Source organism: Aedes aegypti, chromosome 3, assembly GCF_002204515.2.
Source record: "Aedes aegypti strain LVP_AGWG chromosome 3, AaegL5.0 Primary Assembly, whole genome shotgun sequence".
Lineage (NCBI taxonomy): Eukaryota > Metazoa > Arthropoda > Insecta > Diptera > Culicidae > Aedes > Aedes aegypti.
The window spans coordinates 389,781,509-389,799,830 of NC_035109.1; the positions used below are offsets into that span (position 1 = coordinate 389,781,509).

The 18,322-nt window shown below is 35.0% G+C and overlaps 1 protein-coding gene across 1 annotated transcript in view; it reads right to left on the reverse strand.

Annotated features, from left to right (window-relative positions):
* The window catches only part of LOC5568952 (zinc finger protein sens), a 32,592-nt gene extending 14,511 nt beyond the window's left edge, over positions 1-18,081 (reverse strand). The window contains exon 1 of the mRNA XM_021854071.1: positions 17,639-18,081. The gene's annotated coding sequence lies outside the window, so the exon portion shown is untranslated. The remainder of the gene's footprint in view (positions 1-17,638) is intronic.
* Positions 18,082-18,322: the final 241 nt, after the last annotated feature.

The following is an 18,322-nucleotide window of genomic DNA, read 5'->3' on the forward strand; positions in this document are numbered from 1 at the left end:
AATATCAGTGCGCATCGTACCTTCGTGCTGTGCGTACACGAATTCTCTCTGCTCTTGGAAGTTTTCTTAAAAACTACCTAAAGCAATAAAACAGTACTTTTCAGTGCTACACAAACAGTACTTTTCAGTGCTAAAATTAAAAACGGTACTTTTCAGTGCTACTTAAACAGTACTTTTCAGTACTATTTTTTCTACTATTGATCCCTTTACGATCCTTGTTTGGACCCGTGCCTTCGATTTTTCGTTGGACCCGTTGGCGAAAGCTAACGGTGGTAATCCTTCTTGGACACCGTCTAGGGAAAAAACCTCTCGAAGGTCACGTCTTTCTCGTTTATTAACTAAACATGGTATCAACAACTAACAAAAGGAAGGGTGAATCTCTGAATTCACTACTTCCTTCCAAAAAAGTGGGTTTTAAAACTGTCACTACACGTGGCAAGAATGGAAGAAAGGACGCTTCCCCGGAATGCGAAGTTTCTTCCAAGGGTGAAATGAATAATTGTATTGAAATGAGCAATCAGTTCGATGCTCTAGACAAATTTTCCGAACACCAAATCGAAGCAGCCTCTAGCCCAGGCTCTTTGATTCAAGTGAGGAAGCAAAGAGTGCCGCCTATCGTGGTCAGTTGTTCCGAATTTGGGGGATTTAGGCAGGAGATCTTGAACTCCATTAGGGGAATCAAGGTTTCCTTCCAAATCGCAAAGAAAGGAGACTGTCGCGTTTTGCCGGAAACTCTTAAAGATCGCGAACTTCTTCTCAGATATCTTGAAGAGAAGAAGCACAAATTTTTTACTTATGACGACAAAACTGAACGTTTGTTCAAAGTCGTCTTGAAAGGTCTCTCAAGTGACTATAAGTCACCTGAAGAGATCAAAAATGGAATAAATGATTTACTTGGATTTTCCCCAGTCCAAGTAATCATTATGAAAAAGAGAACCCAATCTGGCATTGTTCGGACAGGGCTTTCTCAAGAATATTATTTAGTTCACTTTAACAAAAAAGAACTAAATAATATTAAAGCTTTAGAAAAAGCTAAACTTATGTTCGATGTCCGTGTGACGTGGGAACATTTCCAGAAACCTGGAGGAAATTACCAGAACCCCACTCAGTGCCGTCGGTGCCAAAAGTGGGGTCATGGTACAAAAAATTGTCGCATGGATGCTAAATGCATGATTTGCGGAGGTTCTTCTCACGCTAAGGACGACTGTCCTGTGAAAGAAGATACCAGAAAGTTCCAATGCGCCAATTGCAAGGGCCCTCACAAAGCTAACTTTTGGGAATGCATTTCACGCAAAAGAGTCGTTGAGGCTCGTGCCAAGCAGATGAAGGATAATATCCGTTACGATAACGGTCGTTTCCGGAATTTGCCTGGTAGAGTATCGAACAATGCTCATTTTTCAGTTAACGATCGCTTGATTAGGAATCATACCCACCAGGAAGATCATAATCATGCTCATTCACAAACAAATTTTAATCCGTCGGGTAGCCGTTCGAATCTTTCAATTTCGAATGTATCTACCCACGGTAAATCCTTTGCCGATATCGTAGCAGGTAATTTGAACTCTTCCCCTGTTCGTTCCATGAGTACCCATTCTACTTGTTTCAAATCAAATGGAAAAAACCCTACCGCCACAGGTAACTCCTACCCCGCTTCTTCGTCTACCGAAAATTCCAATGGGAAATCATCAGATGATATGTCTGCCTCTGATTTTAATTTTCTAACTGAACAATTGAATCTTATGATTGATGCAATGTTCAAAGCCACCACTATGACTGAAGCAGTCCAAGTAGGTGTAAAATTTACAAATCAAATTGTTATTGGATTACGTTTTTCTAATGGATCCAAATAATAATTTAAATATTTTAAATTGGAATGCTCGTTCTCTGAATGGTAAAGAGGACGAGCTGTTTAATTTTCTTACAGCTAATAACGTGCATATAGCAGTTATTACCGAAACTTATTTAAAACCTGGATCCAAACTTAAAAAAGATCCTAACTTTTTTGTTTATCGTAATGATCGACTTGATGGGGCATGTGGGGGAGTTGCAATCATCATTCATAGGCGTATAAAACATCAACTGTTTTCGTCATTTGAAACTAAAGTTTTTGAAACTTTAGGTGTTTCTGTTGAAACACAGTTTGGTAAATATACTTTCATAGCTGCCTATTTGCCTTTTCAATGCTCTGGACAGCAAGTTAATTGGCTTCAAACTGACTTGCGAAAATTGACTCGCAATAAGTCAAAATTTTTTGTCATTGGTGACTTTAATGCCAAACATCGGTCATGGAATAATTCTCAAAGTAATTCCAACGGCAGAATTTTATTTGATGAGTGCTCTTCAGGATATTTCTCAATTCAATACCCTGACAGCCCTACATGTTTTTCCTCTTCTAGAAATCCATCTACGATTGACTTGGTCTTAACCGACTCTAGTCATCTTTGTAGCCAATTAGTTACTCATGCTGATTTTGATTCTGATCATGTCCCTGTTACATTTCAAATATCGCATGAAGCGATTCACAATCCTATCAGCTCCACTTTCAATTATTTACGAGCCGACTGGAATATATATGAAACGTATGTTGACTCTAATCTTGATGTTAACATTTCTTTAGAAACTAAAATTGATATTGACAATGCTCTTGAAACTTTAACAAATTCCATTGTTGAAGCCAGGAACATTGCAATTCCAAAATGTGAGGTAAAATTTGAATCCGTGATTATAGACGATGATCTTAAACTCTTGATCCGTCTTAAAAACGTGAGGAGAAGGCAATTTCAACGCACTCGTGATCCTGCTATGAAAATTATATGGCAGGATTTGCAGAAAGAAATCAAGAAACGTTTTGCAGATTTAAGAAACAAAAATTTTGAAAATAAAATTTCTCAATTGGACCCCGGCTCTAAGCCCTTTTGGAAATTATCTAAAATCTTGAAAAAACCTCAGAAGCCTATACCGGCATTGAAAGAGGAAAACAAATTATTACTAACTAATTGCGAAAAAGCTCAAAAACTTGCTATGCAGTTTGAAAGTGCGCACAATTTTAATTTAGGACTTACTAGTCCAATTGAAAATGAAGTTACTCAGGAGTTCGAAAATATTCTCAATCAAGAGAACGTTTTCGAAAATGCCTGGGAGACTGATTTGGAAGAAGTGAGAACTATTATTAAAAAATTCAAAAATATGAAAGCTCCTGGCGATGATGGAATTTTCTACATCCTCATCAAGAAACTTCCAGAAAGTAGCTTATCATTTTTAGTTGATATATTTAACAAATGTTTTCAATTAGCATATTTTCCTGACAAATGGAAAAATGCTAAGGTTGTTCCAATTTTAAAACCAGACAAAAATCCTGCTGAAGCTTCTAGCTATCGTCCAATCAGTTTGCTTTCCTCCATCAGTAAACTTTTTGAAAAGGTTATTTTGAACAGAATGATGGCCCACATCAACGAAAATTCAATTTTTGCCAATGAACAGTTCGGATTCCGCCATGGACATTCGACCACTCATCAACTTTTACGTGTAACAAATTTGATTCGTTCCAACAAATCTGAAGGCTACTCTACTGGTCTTGCTCTTCTAGACATAGAAAAAGCATTCGACAGTGTTTGGCATGAAGGTTTGATTGTAAAATTGAAAAATTTTAATTTTCCAACATACATTGTTAGAATAATTCAAAGTTATCTGTCAAATCGTACACTTCAGGTTAATTATCAGAACTCCAGATCTGAAAGACTTCCTGTAAGAGCTGGTGTTCCCCAAGGCAGCATTTTGGGACCAATATTATACAATATTTTCACATCTGACTTACCTGAGTTACCTCAGGGATGTCAAAAATCTTTGTTTGCGGATGACACAGGCCTCTCCGCCAAAGGACGAAGCCTGCGTGTCATCTGTAGTCGATTGCAAAAAAGTTTGGATATTTTTTCTTCATACTTGCAAAAATGGAAGATTTCTCCTAATGCTTCCAAAACTCAACTAATAATATTCCCACATAAACCAAAAGCTCTTTATTTGAAACCTTCAAGTAGACATGTTGTCACGATGAGAGGGGTTCCAATAAATTGGTCAGATGAAGTTAAGTATCTAGGACTCATGCTAGATAAGAATTTAACTTTCAAAAATCACATTGAGGGCATTCAAGCCAAATGTAATAAATATGTAAAATGTCTCTATCCCCTTATTAATAGAAAATCAAAACTTTGTCTTAAGAACAAGCTTTTGATATTCAAACAAATTTTCAGGCCAGCCATGTTGTATGCTGTACCAATATGGACTAGCTGTTGTAATACCAGGAAGAAAGCTCTGCAGAGAATTCAAAATAAAATTTTGAAAATGATTCTGAGGCTTCCTCCCTGGTATAGTACCAATGAGTTACATAGGATATCCAATGTTGAAACATTGGAACAAATGTCAAATAAAATAATCAATAATTTCAGGCAAAAATCGTTACAATCTTCTATTGCCACGATTAATGCGTTATATGTTTAGGTTAAGTTAGGTTAAGTATATTAAAAACTTTTTTTTTTCTCTTATAAGCAGGTGAAATCAACTCACCTGTAAAAAATCTGAACTGCTACGGCAAATGAAATGTAATATGTTGTTAACAAAATGTTAATAAAATCTTAGATTTGTTTTACCAAATTAGGATGATAGTGTTGTCTAATAACACAGAACACCTAGATATAAGAAATAATGAATGTAATGTTTGGAATGATACTAATAAAATAAAAAATATAGATTGTCGAATTTTCCAGCCATTTTCTAACAATCATTGATTTTGATAACCTCCAAAAATCGACCGTTCTTAAAGTTGTTCCATATTCGTGGGAAATTTAATTATTTTGGAGATTTTTCTATTATCATAACATTGTACAATACTAGTCGAATTATGTACAGAAAACCAATTGAAATTTTATTGATAAATTAAAAAGATACTGCATGCACAAGGTGTCCCCTTAATCGAAATAACATGATTTCTGTTAATCAGTGAAGCAAAACGAATGCAAAGTAAAAAGTATTAGTATGGCACGTCAAAGCTATTTTCTTTGGAATCGAGAACGTTTGGGGCTTCATATACAAATATGAAGACTTGATAAGATTTTAGCTATTTGAAACGCTTACAAACAATCTGTTTTACGATCACTATTTGATAAGTTATAATGAGTTCGTCACTTATCCTTAATGACCTAGTGAGCATTATTTCAGTCTCAAATATCTTAGCAAAAAACATTTTTACTCTAAACATTTTTGTAGGGTTTTTTTTCTAAAACATATGTACTTTAATGCATAAAACCTCTTCCAAGTTCTCTATTTACATTCTCCAATTCAGTTCCAACTGCAATAATGTCAATCAGTAGTTTGGTAGTGGATCATCATATGGCTACATGCCCATTATCAAAGTTACCCGTAACCGAAAATAGAAATTCTAATATATGCAAAATAATAGGTGCATTCAAAATCAATCGTTAAAATTTTCAATTTCAGCGTTACGTAATAAATGGCTGCTGCCTTATACAAATCTCGTCCAGCACGTCGTTCGCAAGCAGTTAGTGTGGTCTTTCAGTACCGTAAAATGGGATAACTTTGATAGTTTTTGTAAGAAAATCTGAAAATTATGGTTGGTTGGTTGGTTTGACTTTATTAACGAGATTTTTAGCCCTAGGCTAGTTCATCTCGGGACCAACGGCTTTACTTCCCTTCCGAAGGAAGTCGTCACTATAACTTTTTACGTCATAAGTGACTATGTCGGGGATGGGATTCGATCCCAGGTCCTCGGCGTGAGAGGCGAGGTCCGTCCCCCAGAAAATTATGTCTGCATCCTGTTTTGAAGACTATTGTATTTTTTTTTTTTTTCAAAACAAGTTCTGATATCTTAATTATCAATTGCTGATGAAAGATTTATTTTGAATGCATCAATAATTTTTTATATAAGGTTCCATGGGGCAAGTGGGTAGTATAAATCGTATAGTTGAGGTTCTTCAGATCCTAAAGACTTAAAAATAAAATTAATAAGATCATGTATATTTTTTATCTTGACTTCCACCAAATATAAACAGTATTTTGAAATTGATTTTTATGCAAAATTGAAGGACAAACAGATTTTTTTAAACGTATTATTTTCACCATGTCGTTTTAAAGAGTAAATTGGAAAACTAATAGTTGGATTTACGATTTATATTGAGTTTAACATTTGTTAAGAATTCCCAGTAAACAATAACATAGGTACCACTAAACAATGCACATTTTATTCTTGACAAGACATTTTTCTTCGGTTCAGTCATATTTGTTCAAATCAATCTATAACATCGTAACGAAATCATTTTCAATATTAGTCTTTACATTATGGGAAACCTATTGCATTTATGTTTTATGGAATTTCTACCGCTCGTAATTTGTTTGTGAGAGAGTCGGATGTGATGTAGGATAAATCCTCGGGAGAAAACATTCCTTGGAACCGAATCCTTCAATAAATTAATTAGATCTGTTCATATTTGCATAGCCCGAACCCTCATCGTTTACATCTAAAACTAAACTTACATCGATATTTCACGGGATCTACGTGCAGTTTCTTAAATTGGAACTTTTCAATCCACGTCTTCGTTTTAATCGGCTATACGAAGTAGACACCGTATTATCGTAAAGTTCGGTGGCATATTTTTAGGATGTTACATGATTTCTATTAGTCTTGAGAGCTTTGAGTGAAGTTGTAAAGTGAAAAATATTCTGTTTTTCTATGATAATTGCGAGCCTTGCTAAAATATGGCTACACGGTGCCCTGACAGACCGTTATTATGCAAAAAAATTGTCCATCAAATCTGAGAACAGGGCTCGATTCTTGAGGTCATTTTGCACGTCTGGACCAATTTTTGAAAAATTCCCCAGGAGGAATCTCGAGAAATCTTAATTTGAAATTTTTGACTAAAAATTTCAATATAATCCTTATTAAAATTTTGCAATAGCACTGAAAAAACCTACAAAAACGCTCAAAAATTTGGCCAGATTGTTCTCTATCAGTATAAAATTGTTACCGTTGTTATAATATAATTTACAACTGACTTAACTTACCAGAGTGACTAAAGTATGTTTTTTTATAGTTTACTGGTTTAAATTTAATGTATTGGTGTTTTCTATGTTGAACCGATTGAAAGATTAATCAAATAAATTAACAATAAACAATGCTGTTATTTTGAAGAAAAAAAAAAGGATCTGAGAAAAAATGTACCGTTTCGATTCATATTACGGACACTTAAGGCCTCAGTGAAGTATAACTCGTTATAAAATATATAAAAGAAATCATTCTGTTTGATTCCTCCGTGTTATCGAGCCTTCAAAACAATTAACTTTCGAATGGTGGGTGAAGATTTTGATTCCGCAATAATTTTAAATAAATAGAAATGTGTGGACTTTCCATGATTCTTATTCCGGACGCTTCCTCACTTTTGTCTCATATTCCGGACACTTTGATTCGAATTACGGACAGCTCATGAAAATCATAAATAGATAAGTCCGATCATTAATTGAAATCGGCAAACCATTGAAGAGGCGTGTAAGGCAGTTGGACCAAACCAAACACCCGTTTAGGCTGAAAACTTAATCGATCTGAAACTGCTTCTTTCTCTACATGCAACCATATACGTTTGGGTACAGCGAATGGAATTACAAGCTTATCCTAGTTGTCCATCTGTAAAATAGTGAAACCCTGCTCTACTGCTCTGCGATCGACTCCAATAAAGTCATCGTCTGCAAAATCAAGGAGTATTTGCGACAAAACGCAATGTTGAACAGTAAATTCGGAAACTCACCTCTTTTCATTCCATGTAACTTTACAAAAAAAATAGGTTCCTCATCTACAATTGATTGTATTTGCCAGCTTAATCAGCTATAAGTCTTATTCTTAAGCCTTTGATATTACCTGCAACAGCTAGATTTTCGTTACTGAGTTGAACGCGACCTATAGACCAATAAACAGATTGACGATGAATCCCGAAAAAAATAAAACGAAGTAAATGGGTGCAGGTATATAGAGTGGAAGTCCTAGTGATATTGATACTAAAGAAGTACTTATTGGGAATTTGTTTGAAGTTGTTAAAGACTTTGTTAATCTTCGAACATTTGTGACATATGACAATCATGTTTCCCGTGTAGTTATCATCCTTTTGTAGCTGAGAATGTTGAACAGGATATTTTAAACGTAAAGTGCTGAGGGCAATATTCGGTGGAAAACTAGAAGTACAGGGTGTCCGCAAATTATCCGAACAGCAAAATATTGGAAAGATGATCTCGCTTTGAAAACATTGAAAAATCTATGTCCATGTACCTTTTATAATACATCTATGTGTTAACACAAAATACAACAATAAATAATTTCGAAATGATTGCTTGTCACTGAGATAGACACATTTATTTTTTTCAAAGACGTTTTTCCTGAGGGCCGCTAGTCATACTGGAGATGTGTTACCCCTAAAATCTAAAAGAGATGAATCCAAATGTCCTATTATTTTTTGATGTTACTTGCAGTTTAGTGGCTTCAAGTTAGACTGGAAATAAAAAATATACGGTTCAAATCCAGTGAGTTCTATGGACATTTCTCTTCCGTCATGAAGCTTGAAAAACAGCTCATTTTAAGACACCTTAATACATTTGGCTTGGTTTTGCAAATATATCAAATCGGAAATGCGTCAAACGTATTTTTTAAAAATATAATAAGCCAATGTTTAAAACCGTGCGAGAATATTGAATTTATTATGCTTGATTGTACAGAGCCGTGTCTTCAAAGTTTGTACGGATAATTTGCGGACACCCTGTAAGCATCAAGAGTAGTGCCAGATGTACAAAGAAGCAAATTTTATTAAGCACAATAAATACGGCGGACTTTGGTGGGCTGGTCACTTAGTGTGAAAGTCGAAAAATGAGCTGTAAATTAAAAATATTCAGCATTGAATGTGTCACGTTTATCGAACGTACCATCAATTGTACATTAAATATTAATTTCTTAGATTTCATTCTATTAAACTAAGCTTACTGGTTTAAGCCATGTAAAAACATACTTAAGCCACTCTGGTATGTTGTGGTCACCAACAGACGCGAAGGATAGGGCATTGAGTCGGAGGCTGAGCTTCTTTCATCAAATCAACGATGTTCCGTTTGGTGGATAAGCTAAAGCTAAGATAATATTTATTAAATTCACGTTTATACAATTCCCAATTCACTTCCTTACAATTTCTCAGTACGATCTGTATTCTATTCGCCCTCACTCATGCTAACTCAACTTTCACTACTGACTGACTTTAATCGACTTCAATACTTTTCTACCTGACATTCTTCTTATTATAGCGCAGTTTGTCAGGAAGGTTTGTTGCCACTACAACGAAATTCGCAACAAAGTCAGTTGGAAATATTTCTATAGAAACTATAACTACAACAACGGTAACCGTTATATACTAGTTGAGAACAGTTTTGCCAACTTTTTGAGCGTTTTTGTAGTTTTTTTTTAGTGCTATTGCAAAATTTTGGATCATATTGAATTTTTAAGTAAAAAACTTCAAATCAAGATTACTCGAGATTCCTCCTAGGGATTTTATTTTTTAAATTGGCCAGAGGTGCAGAATGACCTCAGGAATCGAGCCCTGTGCTCAGATTTGACGGACATTTTTTTGCATATTCCTGAAATCATTTCAGGAATTACATTTGAAATTCCAACAAGTAAGCTGTACATTTTACCACTTAATAACCCTTGATACTGTTTTTCACACGACTTTGGTCAACTATTTCTATACAAAAAACACGTTTCTATAATGAATGCTTGATCATTTTTAGACAATAATAGTTAATCAATAGTGATATCAGTGGCTATTCCCTAACGTCAAATCCAGACGCTCATGAATTTTAGCAACAAATATGCGATTCCAATTGTTTGCTGTTAGTTTTATTTTCTAAGTATACAAAATTAGTCAGTTGAAACGCATGGAATCGTTTTCGAATTATTTATGCTCTTCATTCATCTAATTCGGTTTGTCTCAAGTTCTTCAATAATCGACTGTAGAGATATTGTTAATTTAAAATAAAGGGTTTTATTTTACACAAATTTTATTACAAATTTAGCCAGAGTTTTTTTTTTTTTGCTTGTTTATGAATTCTGCCAGGATTTTTACAGAATATTTAATTTTCGACACAATGTCGCCTTATAAAAAAAAAATGATACAATCAAGAAGCGAAGGTGTCCAAAATTATCGGTTGTGCCTCAAATTTGTGAAATCATATCATAACTATCTATTTGTACGAATCGTACTTATTTCGATTCAAATTTACCAATACAGTGATCAGGATTTTTCTTAAAAACGACTGGAAGGTCAGGAAAAGTCAGGGAATTATGTTTTCGAGATGAAATGGACATCTCAAACAAAGCTCGTTTGTTATACACAGCACGAGCGTATAGTGTTACTGGCGAAGCACAATGATGCTCTTGATTTCTCTAGGCATTCCTGGAAGAAACTGTTAACGATCAGTACATTTACTTAATGCCTACTTTTTACATAAGGAACTGACTTGCGATTCCTGACAGTTCAAAAATTATTTTTATTATTTCTTTCAGTGAGCTCTGTTAGGCTACCTTGGGAATTTTTATTTCATAATTCTGCGAAGAATTTAAAGGAAAACAAAAATACAGGTTTACAGCATTTTGATATTTTAAGTATTGCAGTTCACTCTAGTTTTTGTCAAATCTGTCTAAGTTAAATGGACCAAAATTAATATAATTTTTTGTCAAATAATAAATCGATAATGGCCAATGATCTTGAAACAGTCTTGTGTTACTGATCGGCTGTTTTCATTCACTTCCAATTTACTTTCTAGGATACCATAAATTTGATTTTTTTTTCTGGACTTCCTTCCTTTGAATGCGGACGCACCTTTGAAAGCGAGTAAAGTGAGGTAAATTTATTGCACCAATGATGTAATTTTCCTTCACTTTGAATTCAATTTCACAAGAATGACGCATTGGTAAAAGTGCAAACTCTATCAGATTTTCGTCAATTTAGTTTTTACCTTGTGTTGTTTCGTAGTGTGTAGTAGCGTGATCCAAAAAATCGTCTTTGCTCTACACCTCTCATTCGATTCTCGATCAAATTCTGAGTGTCCGCATAAAATTTGAGCACATTCGGATTTAAATTGAGACTGCACAAGCCCTTCAAAGTTTTTATGGGATTTTTTTTTCTATTTTTATTAACGAGATTTTTAGCCCTGAGCAAGTTTATCTTGAGACCAACGGCTCTGGTTTTGAAAATATTCCGATATTCCTTGGGGGACCGACGTTCTCCATATAAAATGTATTTGGCGGACATTACTTAGAAAAAATCATACAAATCGGTTAAGTATTCTTTGAGATATCTGAAAATTACGATATGATGTTATTGAAAGTTTTCACGATCTATATTTGACCAGCGTGATACTAGAAACCTAAATGCTCATTACTCAAATACGGCTTAACCAAATTGCTTCATTCTTTTACAACATACTCTCATTAACGTATTGTTTCGAAGAGTTAATATCCGAATACAATATAAATTCTGTAGCCGGAGAAATTTACGTGGGTTACACACTTAAATTATTTTACGGATTCCTGTAAAATCTCAACAGCTGAAATGCATTAACGGAGTACGGTAAATTTTTACAGTATTCGGTGAAAAATCACCGGAATCCGTAAAATTTCGACGGAATTACGGTGTTTTATTTCACCGAACTGTTCAGCTGTTGAGATAACGGTGAAATTCACCGATTTCCGGTAGAATGAGGGGATTTTTTTTATTATCGTACAAATTGGGCCGAAGGGTCTCAGATTTTCATGAAACTTTTTCCACAGGCAGGGCTCATGGATATATGTATAAAAAAAATTGAGAAAAATTCAGGGTCGCCTATTTTTCCGGAAAACTCAGGTGGAAATTTTTTGTTTTCCCTTGACACTACTTACTTTGAAAAATCATAACTCAAGAACGAAGCATCGTAGAAACAAAGTTTTGAAATGAAAATTTAAGCAAATTTTCTCAAAAATCCAAAAAAAAAAATGAACTGGAATATATTTTTGAGAAGGAAACTTTATAAACTTCAATTCTAGTAACTTTTAGGATGTACTTTTTTCTTGTTCCTGACCATATTGTGAAAAATGACCATATTAGCCTTTTCTTTGAAAACCCATATTTCAATCGGAGCATCAGAAAAACAAGGTTTTTTTTTTATCAAAGCAATTGCAAATTTTCTAAAAGATCTGAAAGAAACGATATGGGATAGGTTTTAATGAAGTATAAGTCGGATTGGATAATATTTTTCATGAAACATTACACCGTTAAGCAAAGCTGAAAAAACTGTTTCTTTTCCATTCCAAGGGATTCTTTCTTTTCTATGGAACAAATAAGATTCTTTTTATATTTTTCTTTTATTTTATTTATTCAATTATTCAGTACATAACTTACATTTTATCTTAAAACTATCTATTTTTTCAACCGGGAAGATTGCCTTTTGTTGCTACCACCAGAAGATTTTCGTTTCTTTGTAGTATTAAGAACAAAGCATGCTGTATTTTCTTGGTTTTCATGTGCATCTGAGAATTCACTCGCAAAAATGCTTCGTTCGTCTTTTGGAATAAATGAATGATATTTTTTTTTGTTCCAGGAATTGGAATAAAGTTAGAAAATCTCTCCTGAAGTAATTTTTCAGCCTCTGAATAGTCATTTTCAGTTGCATAGATGAATTCCCAATCTTTTTTGAATTGGTCTTTCACCTTTTGCGACACAGCCCAGTCAAAAAAATGTTTGGCGTTATTAATTTCCGCTGACTTTCTAATACTAGCATCTCTAGCCATTCGCTTAATATTGCCACCGATACCATCACATGGACCTTTTCCATGTGAGGTTGGGAAAAAGTGCCATTCTGCTCTAATTTTAAAATCATTTTCATGGTTGCATACATTTTTGAAATTTGATTTATTTTTGTACTGCTCTCCGCAACCATCAGAAAGATAAATGATTTTTTCAAGCCCAGGAAATTTATTTTTCAATCTTGAAATTAGTTTTGTTTGAAAAGCATAAACTGATGTCGTGTTATGCTTTTTTATGTCAGCAATTACAAAAAAAATTAAGACTTTGATCGAAGATTTGTCTTTATAATAAATTACAAATGGATGTATTGTTACTTGAGGTCGTACAAAGTAATGGCTTTGAATGGAATCTTGTATCACGCACGAATAATTTTCCGTGAAATCCATCTGGCACATTATTTCTTTGTTTACAACTAGTGATTCCTTTTTAGCTCTTATAAATTTATTTAGTTTATCTACTTTGAATTGATGCACAAGAAACTTCTCTGTGAGATTCTTCAAGTTTTCTATAAAATCATTTACATTCTCCTCTTTGTTGATAATTTCACAACGAGGAGAAATAATCCAAAAACAATACTTAACTTCTTCAACGTTGTTTTCATCTAAGCGATTGGCAACAAAATCTAATTTCTTTAATTTACAATCCTCACAAGACCTCAAGTAACAATCATCTGTACTATCTGGACATATCATTTGACTAGTCAAAAAGGTGTTAAGTTTTTTTTCTGTATTATGAACTTCAAAGCAATTAGTTTTTTTCAATGCATCAACCATGAATTTCATATTCTCATGTATCATGCAAACACGAACATTCATGGCCGGTGAATCCTTTGTATAAACACATTGTTTTGGTTTAAGTTTCCAGAACGATGTGAATGAGACAGATTCCTGTTCACTCTTACAGGTGTCCAAATATTGTTTATATAAAGTATCCAAAGGGTCAAGCAAAAGGCGTTTTTGAACATTTTGGTGCACTCCATTGGGTAACTTAATAGATATGGATCTTTCAAGCCAGGAAATGGCCGACTGATATCATCCCTTAGGTAAAAATTTGAAACTATGTCTTGGACATCTGATCCATGCGAGGGTCGTCCTACTTTTGAAAGTGGTTGAATCCCTAAATTGTATTTTTTTGATTCAGTTATAACGTGTTGAGACACGTCAAAATGAGCTTTAACTTTGGCATATGACCAATTCCTAGGAAGTAATTTTAGAAGTTCAATTTGCTTGTCAGGTTCGGCTTTTGTAACAGCTGAGTTCAAATTTAATAAAACGGAATTAAAATCCTCTGTAACATCGACAATATTAGGCGGAAACCAAGTCTTTATTTTACTCAAAATTTGATTGAACATTTCGTCCATAGAAGCATTGCGATAGTTACTACTAGAAGCATCCAAACGTGAAGATTTAACTTGAAAAGAAATTTCCAAGAATTTAGCAAGCTCTTGTATTTTTTGTACATTATTTATAGAACCAACTGACTCACCCGAGGAAGGAGTTTCCTTTGGCGACGCCAACGAAGATAGTGGTGAAACTTGTTCCTCAAACGCCATTGCTTCTGGAAGATCCGTTACGAGAGCCTTCTGGTCACCGGTAATGGAGCACTTCACGCAAATTTTCATCTTTTCCGTAATCCACCGAACTCCATTCGAATGAAGCTTACTGATGAGGCCTTGGCTGATCGATCGTAGATTTGTCCTTACTGATTTGTGGTTGTATTCGTAATATTGAACTTTGTCCATTTCAACAGCTTCGGGAAAACTTTTTTCACTTTCCAAAAATTAATAACGAGGAATATACAGCTGATAGACAACACTTGCACTTTCTCACTGCTCTTTGTTAGTTTTTGGTTAACTTATGATTCTCAAGCCATTTCAACGCTTTAAACTTGAATTGGTAAGTACCTATTTGTCATATTGTCTACCCATTTATTTAACTGTCAATTTTGTAGTTACCTAACAGGAAAAAATTGCCTACATTATGATTGAAGAAAACTTTGTTTCTATATAGTTTCGTTCTTAAGAAATTTTGTTTATGAACTTATAAATTTGTAAATATATGGTTCAAACAGCTCATCCTAGCAATATTTGATCATGTTTTAGGAACGAAAAATGAGTGTATTGAAAAATATTGTAGGATTGGATCTTATTGATCGCTTTTTTCAAATATATTTTGTTTGAAAGCTGGAATAGCTAATCGGGTTTTCATTATTTGTTTTCATAAACAGTGAAAAATGTCCTGGGAAACTGATTCCATTTCAAAAATTTCATATTTTTGAGATAATTTGAATCCGGTTCGACAAGTCATGATGAGTCTTAATCATGATTTTTAAACGAAAAGGCATGTATGGCAAATCTTTGCATTTTTTACAAAATTGACCATAGATCAGGAACTAAAGAAAAGTACATCCTAAAAGTTACCAGAATTGAAGTTTATAAAGTTTCTTTCTTAAAAATATTTTATTAAAAAATTTCCGCGAGTTCGGGCATAGATTTTCTAGCTTTTCTTTATGAATTTCCCCAATGGTGGAAAATTTTGTGGAAAACTTTTTCCAGTTCAAATTTTTTTTTGGATTTCTGAGAAAATTTGCTTAAATTTTCATATAAAAACTTTGTTTCTACAATGTTTCGTTCTTGAGTTATGATTTTTCAAAGAAAAGTCTTATATGGCACATCTGGACATTTTTCACAAAATTGGCCATAACTCAAAAACGAAAAAAAAAGTGCATTCCAAAAATTTCAGTGATTAAAGCTTATAAAATTACCTTCTCGAAAATATTTTTTTGAAAATTTTCCACGAGTTCGGGCATAGTTTTTTCCGGTTTTTCTTTACGAATTTTCCCAACGGTGGAAAATTTTGTGGAAAACTTTTTCCAGTTCATTTTTTTTTTATTTTTGAGAAAATTTGCTTAAATTTCCATTTCAAAACTTTGTTTCTACGATGCTTCGTTCTTGAGTTATGATTTTTCAAAGTAAGTAGTGTCAAGGGAAAACAAAAAATTTCCACCTGAGTTTTCCGGAAAAATAGGCGACCCTGAATTTTTCTCAATTTTTTTATACATATATCCATGAGCCCTGCCTGTGGAAAAAGTTTCATGAAAATCTGAGACCCTTCGGCCCAAACCCGTACGGTAATAAAAAAAATCCCCATGAGCTTAGTGTATGGCTACGCGTCGGTCCTCCAAGGAATTTTGGAATATCTAAGGCTCCAGACGACTAATGAACAATATCGATACAAATTCTAAAACAAGAAAAGTTTTTGAGAACTTGTGAAGAAATGATGCAAAAATATCGATAAACAAAAAAGTTAGCGATTTGAATTTGAAATGCAATTGCTAGTGAGGGGTTAAGCAAGTTGTTTTCTGAGATTATCAAACCCACCAATTTAGCCTCACGATGTTTGTTTCTGATCTACTCATAAGCCATTTTAAAAGAAAATCACTTCAAAAAGTATTAATACATTTAAGTGATAAGATACTTTTTACGTTTAAATGCCAAAACAACTTACATATTTGAACAGTTGCACAGTGTGCCATATATTATCTGTTTATGATTTAACCTTCACCATGCTATTTAAGAACAACTAAATCTTTTGAAAATCAACTGAAATTTGGCTGTATGTACAGAAGTCAATGAAAACACGTGAAAAAATAAAGCAATTTACATCATAATTTGTTCATTGTATTCAAATCTATAAGGGAACATATTTTTGAACCCAAAGATATATTTTGTCGTTTTTTATAAAAAGTAGGGCTGGGCTACTTGCCCTAAAGTCCGCTAATTATGGAATTACCATGTACACCATAAAAAACGTGTTAATGACATAGGGTGCAGTTACATTGATTTTAAATACCAAACTTTATTCCCAAATGTATCCCGTTTAACCTTTGACCTTGTAACCTCACCACAAAAATGCGAACACTTTCCCCCCCGAACGCTCTCACATGCAACCCTGATGGCCAGCCCTCGCCCTTCTTCGATCCAACCCATTAACCTCGCCCCCCCCCCTCCTTTGGGTATTCACAACTTTCTCAGAGGGTTTTCGGACGCGGGTTTTGCGGTACGCAATTTTCCCAGCTTTCTCGCTGCGCGGTGTCAAAATCTCGATTATTATCGAACTTTTATGTACCTCGAATATTTTTTAACTAATGCTCATTATTTGAGATAAGATTTCGTTACTGGGAAATAAGAAAAAAATCTGTCGAAGAAAATTTTTCTTGTTTTTCTATTGGTCAGATTTACCGTGAGATTGGCACAAATTTAGTATAGAAAAATTCCTAAGAATGTTGTAAAACTTTTGTCAAAATATTTATCCTGATCGAAAACGACTACTAAGTATTTACATGCAACTTCGATAATAATCCAGATTTCGACACCGTGCACTGCTCTACAACCTTTTACTCTACTACGCTGCAGAATCGAAACCCCGACCCGAAACGCGGTCCCCAAAATGGGTGTACGGATGGCAAAGATGGTGGCGGAGGATCATCGGAAGCCGGAGTTGGAGTCGACGCGCACATAGAACAAAGCCTACGCTGGCTGCCTCACGCTCGTCTCGCAGTGGAAAGAGAAAATGGTGGATGGAGTCGCAGTGGAAGCAGATTCACTTTCACTTTTTTCCCGGAGGGCCGGGGCGTGAGGCACAAATTCAAAACAAAATCCCTTTCCTCTGGCTGCCTCTGCCGTCGTAGCGGAATCCTTTTTTTCTTCCTACCCCTTTCGAACACACGGGGGAGATGATCACTTTTGGGTTCACGCCACTTACCGTTTCTTCTGCAATTTCTGGTCCTGGGATTTTTTTTTCTGGTCTGCTCCTTTTCCTGGATGAAAACTGGGAAAAACGGGACACTCAGTACGGTTTCATCCTGTCAGGACGTCGTCACCACTCGGAATGAGAAACCTGGTGCGCACTTGACTACTACTCCCGGGGAAACGGGAACCAATACAGGAGACAATTAAATGTGTGTTTGAAGGGAAAAAAGCTGGATGGACTTTATTATTATCGATTAAAATAAAAATATATATTTTATTTTTACGACTGTAGCACAGGACTGGAACTACTACACTACCACTCCTGTTCCCTCATCGGGCTTCGTCTGCTACCATAATAAGGCCTTTCGTCCGTCCGGCGCACAAGGATGGGAGACGCACCGCACATCCTGCCTATGCTGTGCCTGGTGCTGTTTTTGGTGGAGGGGGAGTTGTACCAGTGGAAAAGCCTCACCCCGCCTGCGCCACACCACAAAGACACACTTCGACAGACGAAACGAATCGGAACGGCAACAGCGGACATTGGAATGGGTGTCGTGTGGTTGGGCGCGTGCTTATCGGTCGCTACTCGGTTAGGGTGGCTGTTTTCAGGACTGGTTGGTTGGGAAAATCCACATGTTCGTTTGGAATTGTGGATTCTTTCGAACGTTGCAATAATAACAGTTTTGCGTGTCTCAAG